The sequence below is a fragment of the Dama dama genome, chromosome 29 (assembly GCF_033118175.1).
Source record: "Dama dama isolate Ldn47 chromosome 29, ASM3311817v1, whole genome shotgun sequence".
NCBI lineage: Eukaryota > Metazoa > Chordata > Mammalia > Artiodactyla > Cervidae > Dama > Dama dama.
The window spans coordinates 67,905,288-67,920,581 of record NC_083709.1 but is presented as its reverse complement, the minus strand read 5'-3'; the positions used below and the strand labels follow the sequence as shown (position 1 = coordinate 67,920,581).

General features: G+C 41.4%; 1 protein-coding gene and 1 non-coding gene across 7 annotated transcripts in view; one reads left to right on the top strand and one right to left on the bottom strand.

The window, feature by feature from the left end:
• The window catches only part of ZBTB5 (zinc finger and BTB domain containing 5), a 37,576-nt gene continuing 22,282 nt past the window's right edge, over window positions 1-15,294 (top strand). For 5 of the 6 annotated variants that reach the window (XR_009691154.1, XR_009691153.1, XR_009691151.1 and 2 more), the window contains exon 1: window positions 1-200. The gene's annotated coding sequence lies outside the window, so the exon portion shown is untranslated. Of the gene's footprint in view, window positions 201-505; window positions 582-15,294 lie in introns of those variants that run through there. The other variant, XM_061132880.1, reaches the window with a different exon arrangement.
• On the bottom strand, window positions 13,526-13,630 carry LOC133049055 (U6 spliceosomal RNA). The gene has a single exon (XR_009691211.1). It is a non-coding gene; the product is annotated as a U6 spliceosomal RNA (small nuclear RNA).

Sequence of the window (15,294 nt, the reverse complement as noted above, 5' to 3'; positions counted from 1 at the left end):
CAGCCGCCGCGGCATTCTCAGAGTGCGGTGGCGAACGGGCTGAAGGAGCTGAAGGACTAGAGGCGGGGTGGGCGGAAAAGGGAGGAATCCCATCACGGAGGCGCCAGCCTGGACGTTTCCACCTCCTCCGACACTGTCGGGAGGGATCGGAGAAGGGTCACCGCCTCCTCCTTCAAGAAGGGGGGCGGAGCCCGGCTCAGGTGAGGCGACCCTGTCAACGCGAGCTGTGGTGGCGCGCGTGGGCGCGCTCACGTGGAGACGGTTGATCTCTAGGGGTGCTGGGTGGGCGGCGCGAGCGGGGTCTCGTCCTGGCGTCCAGACGCGCGCAGACGCGTACTGGTTGCCCTCCACACCCCGCCCCCGCCCACCCTGTCTGTCTTTCTGAGGGAGTATTGTTAACCCTCGGAACGGAGGGGCCAGGCTAGTGGGAGGCGTGTTCTGCGCAGGCGTCCCCGGTGTCCCGACGCCAGGCTGTCTGTCCGCAGGGTGGGGCGGGGGTTCTTGCCCACTTGCATCTGCCGCCGGGCGACGTTGGTTGCTGGGCTCGGGTGGGACCGGCTTGCCACCAACAGCCTGGCGAGGTGAATAGATCTGCGGGATGGGGTGGGGTGGCTCCCTTGCCCCCATCCTGGGTCTGTTTGAGCGACGAGATTTCGTTTCATCAGAGCAAGGCCAAGGCGGTCTGGAATCGGGAACCGGAGGCTGACCTGCACGGGTGGAGTTAGTGTTTTGGAATGCCCCAACTTATCGGAGGACTAAAGTGTTTATAGGCATTTATTGGACGGCCTCTGCTTCCAGGCTTCGTGCTAGGAGCTGTGGGGAATTCAGTGGCAAGAACAGCCTTGCCCCCCTCCTCCCCTCGTTTGGAGGACATAAAGATTTATACTACTTAGAGACTAACATTAGGCAGTAAATTAAAGGGGGGTCGAAGGTTAGGTTTTTTCCTTCGAGAGAAAGTCCTTTGTCATTAAGTCAGTCTGCCTTCTGGCATTGTGGAGGGTACTGTGGAAGCTAATTTCTGAATAGGACCCAAATTCTAAATAATTTGGAGGAAAAAAATAAAGGCGCAGCAAAGTCTTGAGTACTAAGTAGTATGCTTGAGTTCTGGTTAATTTTAATGAATGGAAGTAAGAAACCCCTCACCTTCAAGAATTGAAGCAAAAATATTTCCAAAATATGTTCATATACCTTTCAGTTGTAGTAGGTAGAAGATATTACGTACATTGGGATCTTTCTTTAGAGACTGAAGAGAATGCTGTGCCTTAGACATCACTGATGATTTGTTATCCTTGTACTGTCTGTTGTGATTTAGATTAATTTAAAGAAGGTGGGTTAGGTGTCTCATTGTTTTCTGGAGAAACTGCGTTCTGTTTTTGTGATTTCCGTGGTGAGCGTTGTAAGCTAAAAGATTAGCAGAGAGAGAAAGAGACCAGGTGGAGAGAGGAGAGAGAGAGGATTTTAGAAAAAAGCCCCTAAACCAAGGGAAGGTCGCCTCCTACTGCTTTAGTCTGGTCTGGAAATCCCAGGAAATTTGGGAAGACTGGCTTTGCCACCACTGTTGGCTTGGTGACCTGCCAGGTAAGACTTAACTGGTTGAGGGCTTGTTCTGGGCTCTTGTGTTTTGCTAAATAAAACGAACCAGGACTTTTAGAGTCCTGAAATCAACATGTTTTCTTGCTTTCCTTTTTCACTCCTAAAATTTGTGTCAAAACATGGTTAGCTGGGGATACTGGCAGGCTGTATTCTGGCTATTTAAGGTGTCTAGCAAAATTCTGAAAGTGATCAGATTTGGAAGAAAAGCATTTTAGAGTGGGGTGTTTTGCTAAACTTAGGGGGTCAGTGCTCTCAAAAGAGGCTTTGTCTTAAGACTACCACGAGAACTTGAAGTCATTAAAAACTTGGGTACAGAATGCATGCTTAGTATTTAAAGTAGTTAGTATGAATTATGTTGAACTGGAGTTCTTTAGTATGGGCAAGACTTAAAAATATCTTATGTACAGTGAGAAATGACAAAATTTGCTCTAGTGCTGTACAGAATCTTGAATCTGCCTCAGATTCTCTTTGGAATGGGGAAAGAAAAGCCCAAGGTATTGATTCCATGTTAGTCTTCAGGCTTTGTTTTTTAAAATATAAATCTATTGTAAACAAATACTTTTTCTGTCAGTTTTAAGAACATGAGTTCCTTTTTTTTTTTTTTTTTTTTACCATATTTAACATTTCTCAAATATGGATGCTGTCCAGTAGAGCCAGATTTTATGAGTGTAGCAGGTGGGATGGAATGTAACTCTACAAGGCACCTTTTGTCTAAATATAAAGTGAACTCAGGCTAAAAGACCAGCTGTTTCTGAGTTAACTATTGCTCTTACAGTTGTTTTCATCATTTCCATCACTGAATAGTGGCTTTTAATCTCCAGATTCCAATTTTAGGAGGTGCCTTGCATTTGACTAATTATACATCTTTTAAAAGCTTTGAGTTACCTTTCTGACAGCTCAAGTGGATTAGGAATTGTGTTAGAGTACTGACATTTTATTGTAATATAGATAGATTGCTGTTTTAGTATCTAAGATTATTTTATCTGTAGATAATTTTCCTTGTGATATTCTAACATATCTGAATGATATGTTTAAGGTTCCAGTATTTCCTTGATTCTAAACCACATTCTGTTCACATTTTAATATTGATGACCCAGGGGGTGGGGGTGGGGTGCCGTAAGTGAGCATTATGCCATAGTTTAATTGGCAGCGCTTTCCCCCCCAGTGTTACATGAAATAGTGTTGCCCTTTATAAGCACTGGCATCCTAGATTTAATGAAACATGGTACTATTAAAAGACTTTTGTATCCAATTAATTCCATGTTAATTGTAACCAATTAATTTTCCAAATCTGCCTTAGCACTTAGAAGAAAGTTTGTTACTGAAAAGAATCCCATTGGCAGTAATATTTTTCCTTATATAGATGGAAATTAGCAAACTGATTGTTTCTTAGACACATTTTAAAGGATGATTGAGTGCTGGGTCTGCTCTTTGGATATTATGCTTGGTGCTTTGTTACTTTGTGTACTTGATAAAGTTTACAAATGCTTTATTTCCTGCTTAAAAGTTTAAAATAATCAGGATGAATCGCTCCCCCTTTCTTCTGTACAAGATGTTGTTAACTTGGTGTAATTGATTTTTCAATACATCTTAATTAGTGAGTTATAATTTAAAATCCACTCAGCTGTCTTTCTTTAAAAATGCAAGACCTTCAATTTTGTAGTCCTTCCATTTTCATCTCTACTGCAGAGAGGATCTGCGAAAGGAATACGGGAGAAGAAAACACACTGTTTGGGGTTCAGTTTTGAGAAGAATCACAGATAATACAAAAATCTAAGCACATTTAGTAACATACGTATTTTATTTTGAATAGAATGTTAAAAGCAGCTCAGCAGGTGAAGTATCAGTTGCTTGCTGAATACTCTTGATTTGATAAATAATTCAGAAGTGAAGGGATATACTGCTTTGAAAGTAAACTTGGTATAAGAAATGAATTAAATCCATTTTTCATCTTCTTCCTGAAAAGGCACCATCAATAATAGTGTCTCTAGTGCTTCAGAATGGCTTTCTTCTTGATAAAAGTTTAGTTTTTTTTCTTAAGAAATATGTATCTTGATCTGTCAGGGGTAAAAGGCAATAAAGGCTGTTTGTAAAAATTGCTGAAAAGGTGTGTGTGGCAAGGGCAACTCAAATGGGCGTCAGGCAACATTTTCTAAATAATAGAAAATATGTTTAGACTTCTTAAAAATGTTAAAATATAGTCTCAAATATACAAGCAGCTAAAAGAAGCCACTGATGAATGGTTTCTATAGATATTTGCATACCTTTGTGAAGTTTGTACCATCGTTTGAGTGTTAAGTGGCTACAGATGTTCTTTTATCTGGATAATCAGTTGGCTGGCTAGTCATTGTAAGTTTTAGGAAAATGTAGCACCTGAGAAAGGAACATTTCTGGGACAATACAGTGCAGGTGTAAAGTTCTGAACAGGATAAAGCAGCGAAGTTTGTTGTAAATTATTTTGAAGTTGAAGTGCAATACTATCAGACTCTGTCCTGTCTTGGGCATGCCCGTCTTTCAGACAACATCCTGCTGGTGGGCCACCATCTTGGCTGACCATCTCCCTGACAGGTTTAGGCAGATCAAGATCTTCCCCTTTTAGCAGGTGTTCCTGCCACGAGGAATGCATTCTATCACTCAGCCCCCCTTCCCCCCAAAGCTAATGCTCTCTGATTCTTGTTTGGCACCAGCCTCTTGGAGGGCAGGGTTGGGAGGAGCCAGAGGCAAGGAGCAGTGGAAGGAGAAGAAAAAGCTTGTCTTGCATCCCGCTGACCTTCCAGACGAGGGTCTCTTGGCAGTGGTGAAGGCTTGGCACTGTGGTCTTTGGTGCTGGCAGTGTGTAGTATTGGCATTAAAGGAGGATTTGAGGAAAAGAAGAGCAGCCCAGGCTCCCAGCTATTTCAGAACCCTTACTCTAATTTTCACTCCTTAGCTGTTATTTTACACACCTTTCTTTTCACTCAACTTCCAATTCTTGACTCTGACCTTGCTTTTCAGCTTCATCCCTCCAATCTCCTAATCCTTATTCCTAGCCTTTGCTCACAGTCAATTCAGTTCAGTTCAGTTGCTCAGTTGCGTTCAACTCTTTGCGACCCCATGAACTGCAGCACGCTAGACCTCCCTGTCCATCACCAACTCCCAGAGTCTACTCAAACTCATGTCCATTTAGTCGGTGATGCCATCCAACCATCTCATCCTCTGTCGTCCCCTTCTCCTCCCACCTTCAGTCTTTCCCAGCATCAGAGTCTTTTCAAATAAGTCATTTCTTCGCATCAGGTGGCCAAGGTATTGGAGTTTCAGCTGCAACATCAGTCCTTCCAGTGAACACCCAGTACTGATTTCCTTTAGGATGGACTGGTTGGATCTCCTTGCAGTCCAGGGGACTCTCAAGAGTCTTCTCCAACGCTGCAACTCAAAAGCATTAATTCTTCAGCACTTAGCTTTCTTTACAATCCAACTCTCACATCCATACATGACTACTGAAAAACCATAACCTTGACTAGATGGACCTTTGTTGGCAAAGTACTGTCTCTGCTTTTTAATATGCTGTCTAGGTTGGTCATAACTTTTCTTCCAAGGAGCAAGTATCTTTTCATTTCATGGCTGCAGTCACCATCTACAGTGATTTTGGAGCCCAAAAAAATAAAGGCTGTTACTGTTCCACTATTTCCCCATCTATTTGCAATGAAGTGATGGGACCAGATGCTGTGATCTTAGTTTTGTGAACACTGAGCGTTAAGCCAACTTTTTCACTCTACTCTAGCACTTTCATCAAGAGGCTCTTTAGTTCTTCTTTGCTTTCTGCTGTAAGGGTGGTGTCATCTGAGTATCTGGGGTTATTGATATATCTCTTGGCAATCTTGGTTCTAGCTTGTGCTTCATCCAGCCCAGCATTTCTCATGGTGTACTCTGCATATAAGTTAAATAAGCAGGGTGAAAATATACAACCTTGACATACTCCTTTCCTGATTTGGAACCAGTCTGTTGTTCCATGTCCAGTTCTAACTGTTGCTTCCTGACCTGCATATAGGTTTCTCAAGAGGCAGCTCAGGTGGTCTGGTATTCCCATCTCCTTCAGAATTTTCCATAGTTTGTCGTGATCCAGGCAGTCAAAGGATTTAGCATAGTCAATAAAGCAGAAGTAGATGTTTTTCTGGAACTCTCTTGCTTTTTCGATGATTCAGCAGTTGTTGGCAATTTGATGTCTGGTTCCTCTGCCTTTTCTAAAACCAGCTTGAACATCTGGAAGTTCACGGTTCACGTACTGTTGAAGCCTGGCTTGGAGAATTTTGAGCATTACTTTACTAGTGTGTCACACTAGTATTAATAATTGCGTACTCTCTCTCCTCTGGATATTCTCTTATCAGCCACCGTGTCTTCCTGGGGGCTGAAGTTTTGTGGTTGGACCGAGGTTCATACCTCTTTTCCTTCACTTACTGCACTAGTCAGGTGATGTTGGCCCTAGACATGGGGATGACAGTCACTGCTTGACCACCCATTCATAAGAGAGAATATATGTGAAGCACCTCCAGGACCTGCTCTTAGTAGGCATTCTGCCCTTTCATCCAGCTGACTGAAGTGTAGTGGTAAGTGTGGTGCAGTGTTACTTAATTTGCACAGGTGCTTTGACTGTTTGCTACCATCGTAACAGGTTAAAAGGCATACTTCATGAGTGATCTTGGAAGGTAATATTGCTGAGAAAATGCTAAGTGATTTATTTTGTAAATTTGAGTAGCACACTGTATGTATAAATTGAAGGCTACCTTTACACTAAAGTTCCATTTATCCTATTTTTTAAAGTGAGATTCCACATACATGCATTTTCCATATATGTGAAACTTAACCTTTTTCAGTGATATTTCAAACTTTTTGAATTCCTTAGAATTCCTCTACGCGTTTAAAAAGTGTTGATGACTCCAAAGAGTTTGTGAGTTATAGCTATGATATTTAACATAGTAGAAAGTAATATTGAGGGGAAATTTTAAGTATTCATTAAAAATAATAAACCCATTACATGTTAACATAAATAACATATTTTTATGAAAACTATTTTCCAAAACAAATATCTAGTGAAAAGAGTGGCATTTAAAAAAAAATAAATTTTATTTTTTAGAACAGTTTTTGATGTATAGAATGTGAAGATAGTGCAGAGTCCCCATAAATATAAACCCACACCCTGTTTCCCTATTATTAACATCTGACATTAGTATGGTACATTGGTTATAATTAATGAACCACTATCAATACATTATTATTAATTAAAGTCCATTCTTCATTCAAGCTTTCTTAGTTGTTTACCTCCTGTCAATTTTCTGTTACAAGATCTCTTTACTAAATATAATGACATTACATTTAGTCATGTTGTCACCTTAAGCTTCTGGCTGGGACAGTTTCTCATACTTTCTTTGTTTTCAGTGACTCTAATAGTTTTGAGGAGTACCAGTCAGATACTTTGTAGGATATCCCTCAGTTGGGATTTGTCTGATTTTTCTTACAATTAGACGGAGGTTATGGGTGTCTTTGGGGAAGACCATCCTCATCATGGAACATATGGTACATACCAAGATGCAGACTATCAGCATGATTTATCACCGTTGATGTTGCCTTTGGTCACCTGGCTGAGACAGTGTTGGTCAGATTTCTCCACTGTTAACGTTATTCCCTTCCCCTCCCCTCCCTTCCCATCCCTTACCCTGGGAGGAAGTCACTATGACCTGCTCACACTAAGGAGTGGAGAGTTATGTTCCAGCCGCTTTAAGGGCAGAGTAGCTACATAAATTATTTGTAATTTGTCTGCACAGCAGATTTATCTCTTCTCTCTCATTTGTTTAATCATTTATATCAATATTGACCTATGGATATTTATATTTTGGGTTATAATCCAGTACTATTTATCTTTTTGTTCAATTGTTCCAACTTTGGTCTTTGAGAGCTCTCACTCCTATTGGGTAAGAGCTTTCACCTACTTCCATTATCATGTTTGTTTGTTTGAAGCACTTTCTTACACTAGAACTGTGAGATGCTACAGGCCTATTTTGTGTATTTCCTGCCCCAGTCCTAGAACTATCCACTTCTTCAAGGAGCCCTGGTTTCTTTTTTTAGAGAATTGTATTTGAAACCAAGTTGTAGGCACCAAGAATGCTTGGAATGGCAGTGTTTTACATTTTTTGCAAATCTCTTTAATGTCTAATAGAAGACAGGTGGATTCTCATACTTGCTTCTAATATTCTATTTGTTACAATATATTCTTTTTTATTTTTATTTTTGGCTGCACTGTGCGGCATGCAGGATCTTAGTTCCCCAGTCAGGGATCAAACTTGTGCCCCCTGCCTTGGGAGTGCAGAGTGTTTACCACTGGACTGTCAAGGAAGTCCCTTGTGTTATGCTCTTGATTAAAGCCTAAAAGAAAAATCCAGCATCTCAAAATGTGTAGTTGGAAGGAAGAGTATTTTAGTAGCTTTTTCAGATAAATTTGGATATTCTTTTATGATACTGTAGCAAACTTGACAGATGTAATTTTCTTAAGTGCTTAGTTGCTGTGGGATATGAAGCTGTATCATATTGTTGCATTAAAATATATTAGTTTATATCTTGCACTTTGAATTTTTTTACCCATATGTTATTTTGTAATATGATTACAACATTGAATGTTTGGAAAATATTGTTTCACTGAGTTATGCAGATCTTTCAAATGTTGACACACTTGTTATACGGTATTTTATTTTATTTTATTTTTTATACAGCATTTTAAAAATCACATGACATTAACATTACCAATGATCTTGCCAGAAGACTTTGAGTTTTGGGATGCTTTGAAGCCTATGGTGGCAAACACAAATTTTCCAAAAGGTTTGTATTCACCTGAAAGCTCAAATTTTATCATAGGCAGCAAATACTGTAGATGGTTTTAGTTGAAATGACAGGCTCATTTCATTTTCAAGAAAATGTCTGGCAGATACTCAAGCCTGAATAACCATAGTTTGTCTGTTGTTTGTTCTTCCAAGTAAAAATGGTGTTTGATGAAAATAGTTCAGCTTATGACTCAAAAACTATGCAAGTAGTTTTCCTTGAGACAACATATTTCAGTATGCAGTACAATTACTTAAAGTGCACTTCACATTTCATCTCATGTATTCTTAAAAAAAACCTGTTCAAGAATAAAAATTAGTGATAACGAAGGGAAAGGGAGATCAGATACCCTGTAGAGTCAGCTTCCTTGCACTGGTGGCTTGTCCAGCACAGAGACTGCGTTCTGGCCAGATGGTTCCTACTGCCCAATTCAAGCTTAGACGCCCAGCCTTCCCATCAGTTCTATGAGCAAACCAGTAACCTCTCAGCAACTTACCCTTATGCTGCAACCCAGAACCCTGACATACTGTGAACAGTACATAAAAAAAATTAGTAAAGTGCTTTTTACAAAAGTTATCTGAAAAAAAAAATGATGATAGTCTTCAGTTCAATATTGTATGCCTCTCATGGTTCGCTTTTCTGATGACTCACAGTAATCATTAATATCAGTTATGAGCATTCACTCTCCAGTACCTATCTTTCTAGCCTTACCTAGTTTCCAGCCAGAGTGAATACATTGCTTCCCCCACCTCAAACCTCTCCCTGCCTTTACCTCTGTCTAGAATGTACTTTACATCTACAGTTTATCCAAATCCAAACCAATAATTCCTAGCTCTGTTTTCAGTATCACCATGAAACTGAAAATACCCTTTGCCTTCTCTGAGCTACTGAGTACCATCATCTCTTAGGTGGCACTTAATGCTTTTCTCTTTGAGCCATGGTTATCTGTGTATGTCTTGTTGCCAGTAAGCCCCTGTGACAGTAAAGACTGACTATGCCTTAGAAATTGTCTGTTCCACTGCGCTTAAAGTAGGAGTTTTAAAATGTTAGATGAATGAATCTGTAAATCATATTCACAAGCACCTTCCTTGGCTTTTAAGATCTTCAGGTTTAACAGCCCCTCCAGTACCTGCTGCGGGGCCCCTTTCCCCCTTAGTGGGGCAGCTGTCCCTTTTTGCAGCTGTCAGCATGCAGCCGCCTCTGCTCCTCATTCTAGAATTGCTTGTGCCCGTCTTCAGTTAGTTAGAAAACTAGAAAAACTTGAATTTTGTTTGTTTGAAACAAAAGACTGTTGAGGGGCTTCAGGGACTTTCCTATGAGGAAATCTTTCATATATGTGTAGGCTTTGATCTTTGTTTTGGATTTCTGAGATTTCTTCTTTCTGACTTCTGGCTGATTTTAGGGATAGTTGTGACTCTCAGGAAAATGACTTGTTGGGTAATATGGTGTTACATTTCATCTATATACAAAATTCCAGTGGTTAAAATGCCTTGCGTCCAATGCAGGGGGCACAGGTTTGATCCCTAGTCGGGGAAGTAAGATCCCACATGCTGCCCTAGTGGCCAATAAAATATCTAAAATTACTTTACAAATACTTCCTTGAGTTTATATCAGGTACTTTGGGAGAGAGAGAGGAAATATAGTCCCTGGCCTCAACAGGAGGTTTTAGTAGAAGCATTTTGACTTTGCACTGGAGTATAAGTAGGGCGCTAATAACTTATTCAGACTGAATTATAAAGTTCTAGGTCAGCTAGTCCCTAGGGATTTTTCACTGGAAAGCAAGGTGGTGAAGTGGGAGCACTGAAGAGTAGGGTGAGATGGTCAGGGCTTCTGGCATTAGCTGGACATCCTCAGTCATGCTCATGTTCAGTCATTGATGGACTTCCATTTTAATAGACTTAATCTGTCCAATTTCGGCTTCCCAGGTGGTGCTAGTGGTGAAGAATCCACCTGCCAATGCAGGAGACATAAGAGACGCAGGTTTGGGTTGGAAAGATACCCTGGTTGAGGGCATGGCAACCCATTCCAATATTCTTGCCTAGAGCATCCCATAGACAGAGGAGCCTGGCAGGCTACAATCCATAGGGTCACAAAGAGTCAGACATGACTGAAAAGTCTTAGCACACAAGTCCAATTTCTGAACGAGCCCTGACACAACAGAACCAGAGATACCGTGAAATTAGTCATATCCAGTGGTTAAGAACCAGCCTGCTAATGCAGGAGACATGGGTTTGATCCCTGATCCAGGGAGATCCCACATGCTGTGGCACAATTGAGCCCTTGCAACATGACTGCTGAGCCAACATGCTGGGCTGCACGCCTGAAGCCTGCGTGCAGGCTAGAGAATCCTGCATGCCTAGAGCTCGTGCTCTGCAACAAGAGAAGACGCCACAATGAGAAATTTGATTGCTGCAACTAGAGAAAACTCATGCCCAGCAACAAAGACCCAGCACAGCCAAAAAGAAAGAAAGAAATAAGGCTGATGGATGTGGTGTCTGAAGCTAACCCTGGGCACCTGCGTGCCTAGCTAGTCTCACTTAGTTGGTCAGATCAGAATATGGATGAATTTTAGGATTCCAGGACTTGGAACCCCATCAAAATCCTAGCCTGCTTGACTGGGACCTTGCCTAGTTTTGTACTCTTATATATTTATTTTCACTTTTGTCATCTCTACAAGTAGAGGGAAAGTTCTATTTGTATTTCTGCTAGGGTTTTATCTAGATTAGGGATATTGAACATAAGAGTTCTTAGAATGTTAAGATGCTTCTTAGTGGTGTAGCCTTGCAGGTCCTCCCTGGCAGATGGGCAGCAGATCGCTTGCTATGTGGTAGATGATGTTTGAGTATGGCTTTACTTTTCTTTACCAACTAAGTATATTGTTGAGAAGCATGTGGGTAGGTCAGTATATATCAGTTTAAAATGTGCTATTAACTGGCTTGTTCTCCTAGAACACAAATGAACTTTTTTTATTAGTCTAAGTAAAGTGAATCTGTTGAGAAAACAGTTAGCTCTTGATCATGTTAATGTAATAAGCAGAGGTATAAGTGTATTTTCTTAATTATATTTAGTTTGGAGGTTACTAACAGTCTGTTCCTACAGATAAATATTGTAGTGTACACTTGCTTCAGGTCAAACACAGTTCAGTTCAGTCGCTCAGTTGTGTCCGACTCTTTGCAACCCCATGGACTGCAGCACGCCAGATTTCCCTGTCCATCACCAACTCCTGGGGTTTACTCAAACTCATGTCCATCGAGTCGGTGATATCATCCAATCATCCCATCCTCTGTTGTCCCCTTCTCCTCCCTCCTTCAGTCTTAGAAATTGGTAAATTATTTGAGGTATCTCCTGCCATATAGTCACATTTTGAAATCTTTTAAAAAGACATGAAGCTTTTTTCCTTGGTTGGAAGGCTTCAGACAGGCAGCTTTTCATAGAACACTTATCTTCTTAGCATGAGCTCCTTTATAGCTTTTAGACTGGATCTCTGAGTTTGCTAGAGATGCTTGTGAGTTTTGAATAAGCATGATCTTGATTCATGACTCCCTTCCATCACATTTCCTACCTCCCAAAGTGACTGAAGTTTTAAAATACTCTTTTTAGATCCCAAAATGTTTCAAGATAGCCATGTTATTTATATTTTTTATTAAGATTATGATTTGAGCTTTACTGTGTGACAGAGATACAACCTGAACCTGGTGAAGGTAAAAGGGGAGTTTGTTGGCTCATGAAACAGAAAGTCCCCGGATCATGCCGATGAGTCACGGCTGGTCCCAGGGTCTCGGTGTCGTCAGCGCGTTGCCTTTGCAACTGTTTCCTCCTGTGTGGGCTTCACTCTCAACAGGCAAAACTCGACACCCTCAGTGTCAGACTTACATCTCCCTCACAGCTTGCAATCTGAGTGAAGAGAAGATCTCTTTCTTTTCCTTTCTCTTTCTCACTCGTTTTTTTTTGTTTTTTGTTTTTTTTTTTGACATAGTCCTTCCTTTTTCTCTTCTCTAACATTGGTTCCAAACAGGAAAAGGAATACATCAAGGCTGTATATTGTCACCCTGCTTATTTAACTTATGTGCAGAGTACATCATGAGAAACGCTGGGCTGGAGGAAGCACAAGCTGGAATCAAGGTTGCTGGGAGAAATATCAATAACCTCAGATATGCAGAAGACACCACTCTTATGCCAGAAAGTGAAGAGGAACTAAAAAGCCTCTTGATGAAAGTGAAAGAGGAGAGTGAAAAAGTTGGCTTAAAGCTTAACATTCAGAAAACTAACATCATGGCATCTGGTCCCATCACTTCATGGCAAATAGATGGGGAAACAGTGGAAACAGTGTCAGACTTTATTTTTTTGGGCTCCAAAATCACTGAAGATGGTGATTGCAGCCATGAAATTAAAAGACGCTTACTCCTTGGAAAGAAAGTTTTGACCAACCTAGATAGCATATTAAAAAGCAGAGACATTACTTTGCCAACAAAGGTCTGTCTAGTCAAGGCTATGGTTTTTCCAGTGGTCATGTATGGATGTGAGAGTTGGACTGTAAAGAAAGCTGAGTGCCGAAGAATTGATGCTTTTGAACTGTGGTGTTGGAGAAGACTCTTGAGAGTCCCTTGGACTGCAAGGAGATCCAATCAGTCCATCCTGAAGGAGATCAGTCCTGGGTGTTCATTGGAAGGACTGACGGTGAAACTGAAACTCCAATACTTTGGCCACCTCGTGTGAAGAGTTGACTCATTGGAGAAGACCCTGATGCTGGGAGGGATTGGGGGCAGGAGGAGAAGGGGACGACAGAGGATGAGATGGCTGGATGGCATCACTGACTCGATGGACATGAGTTTGAGTGAACTCTGGGAGTTGGTGATGGACAGGGAGGCCTGGCCTGCTGTGATTCATGGGGTCGCAAAGAGTTGGACACGACTGAGCTACTGAACTGAACATTGGCATTGGTAAGGATCTCAGTGAGGGACTTCCCCGGAGATCCAGTGGTTAACCCACTCTGAGAGCAGGGAGTGTGGGTTTGACCCCTTGTTTGAGAACTAAGATCCTGAATGCCATGCGGCACAGCCCCCCCCAAAAAGGATCCCAGTGAGTGAAAGATATGAAATGCTTTATGAATCTGTGTCATCCTTGCACAGGGCCCATGCTAATCTTCTCTGTATGGTTGCAGTTTTAGTATGTGTGCTGCCAAAGCAAGCACAAGAATATCTCTTTTTTAATGGTACCAGCAGAAGTCCCTGGGGCAGACTCTAACTCTGGTATGGCTTGGGTCACATATCCATCTCTGAAACAATCACTGTAATCAAGGGAGGTGGTTACCAAATTAGCCAGGCCTCCCTGGATCTTCTGGAACTCAGAGGTTTGGGGGCATTCATCAGTTCCATGTGGACTAAGAATGGTTTAAAAGTGATTTTCCCCAAAGATATTAATAGACAGACACCCCTCCCCCCAAATATTAATAAAAAAATAAAAGTATCCCTTGGGGATTGTATTTGAATATTGATTTGTTGGGAGATGCAAAGTTTCACATTGTTTCAGTTATTTATTACTGTGTAACAAAGACCATCCCAAGAAAAAGAAATGCAAAAAGGCAAAATGGCTGTCTGAGGAGGCCTTACTAATAGCTGTGAAAAGAAGAGAAGTGAAAAGCAAAGGATAAAAGGGAAGATATACCCATTTGAATGCAGAGTTCCAAAGAATAGCCAGGATCACTAGAAAGCCTTCCTCAGCTATCAATGCAAAGACATAGAGGTAAACAATAGAATGGGAAAGACTAGAGATCTCTTCAAGAAAGTTAGAGAGACCAAGGGAACATTTCATGCAATGATGGGCTCAGTAAAGGACAGAAATGGTATGGACCTGACAGAAGCAGAAGCTACAAAGAAGAGGTGGCAAGAATACACAGAACTGTACAAAAAAGGTCTTCACGACCCAGATAATCACAATGGTGTGATCACTCGCCTAGAGCCAGACATCCTGGAATGTGAAGTCAAGTGGGCCCTAGGAAGCATCACTATGAAAAAAGCTAGTGGAGGTGATGGAATTCCAGTTGAGCTGTTTCAGATCCTAAAAGAGGATGCTGTGAAAGTGCTGCACTCAGTATGCCAGCAAATTTGGAAAACTCGGCAGTGGCCACAGGACTGGAAAAGGTCAGTTTTCATTCCAATCCCAAAGAAAGATAATGCCAAAGAATGCTCAACCTACCACACAATTGCACTCATCTCACACGCTAGTAAAGTAATGCGCAAATTCTCCAAGCCAGGCTTCAGCAATACGTGAACCGTGAACTTCCAGATGTTCAAGCTGGATTTAGAAAAGGCAGAGGAACCAGACATCAGATTGCCAACATCCACTGGATCATCAAAAAAGCAAGAGAGTTCCAGAAAAACATCTGTTTTATTGACTGTGCCAAAGCCTTCGACTGTGTGGATCACATTAAACTGTGGAAAATTCTGAAAGAGATGGGAATACCAGACTACCTGAGCTGCCTCTTGAGAAACCTGTATGCAGGTCAGGAAGCAACAGTTAGCACTGGACATGGAACAACAGACTGGTTCCAAATAGGAAAAGGAGTATGTCAAGGTTGTATCTTGTCACCCTGCTTATTTAACTTATATGCAGAGTACATCATGAGAAACGCTGGGCTGGAGGAAGCACAAGCTGGAATCAAGATTGCCAGGAGAAATATGAATAATCTCAGATATGCAGATGACACCACCCTTATGGCAGAAAGTGAAGAACTAAAAAGCCTCTTGATGAAAGTGAAAGAGGAGAGTGAAAAAGTTAGCTTACAACTCAACATTCAGAAAACGAAGATGATGGCATCTGGTCCCATCACGTCATGGCAAATAAGTGGGGAAAGAG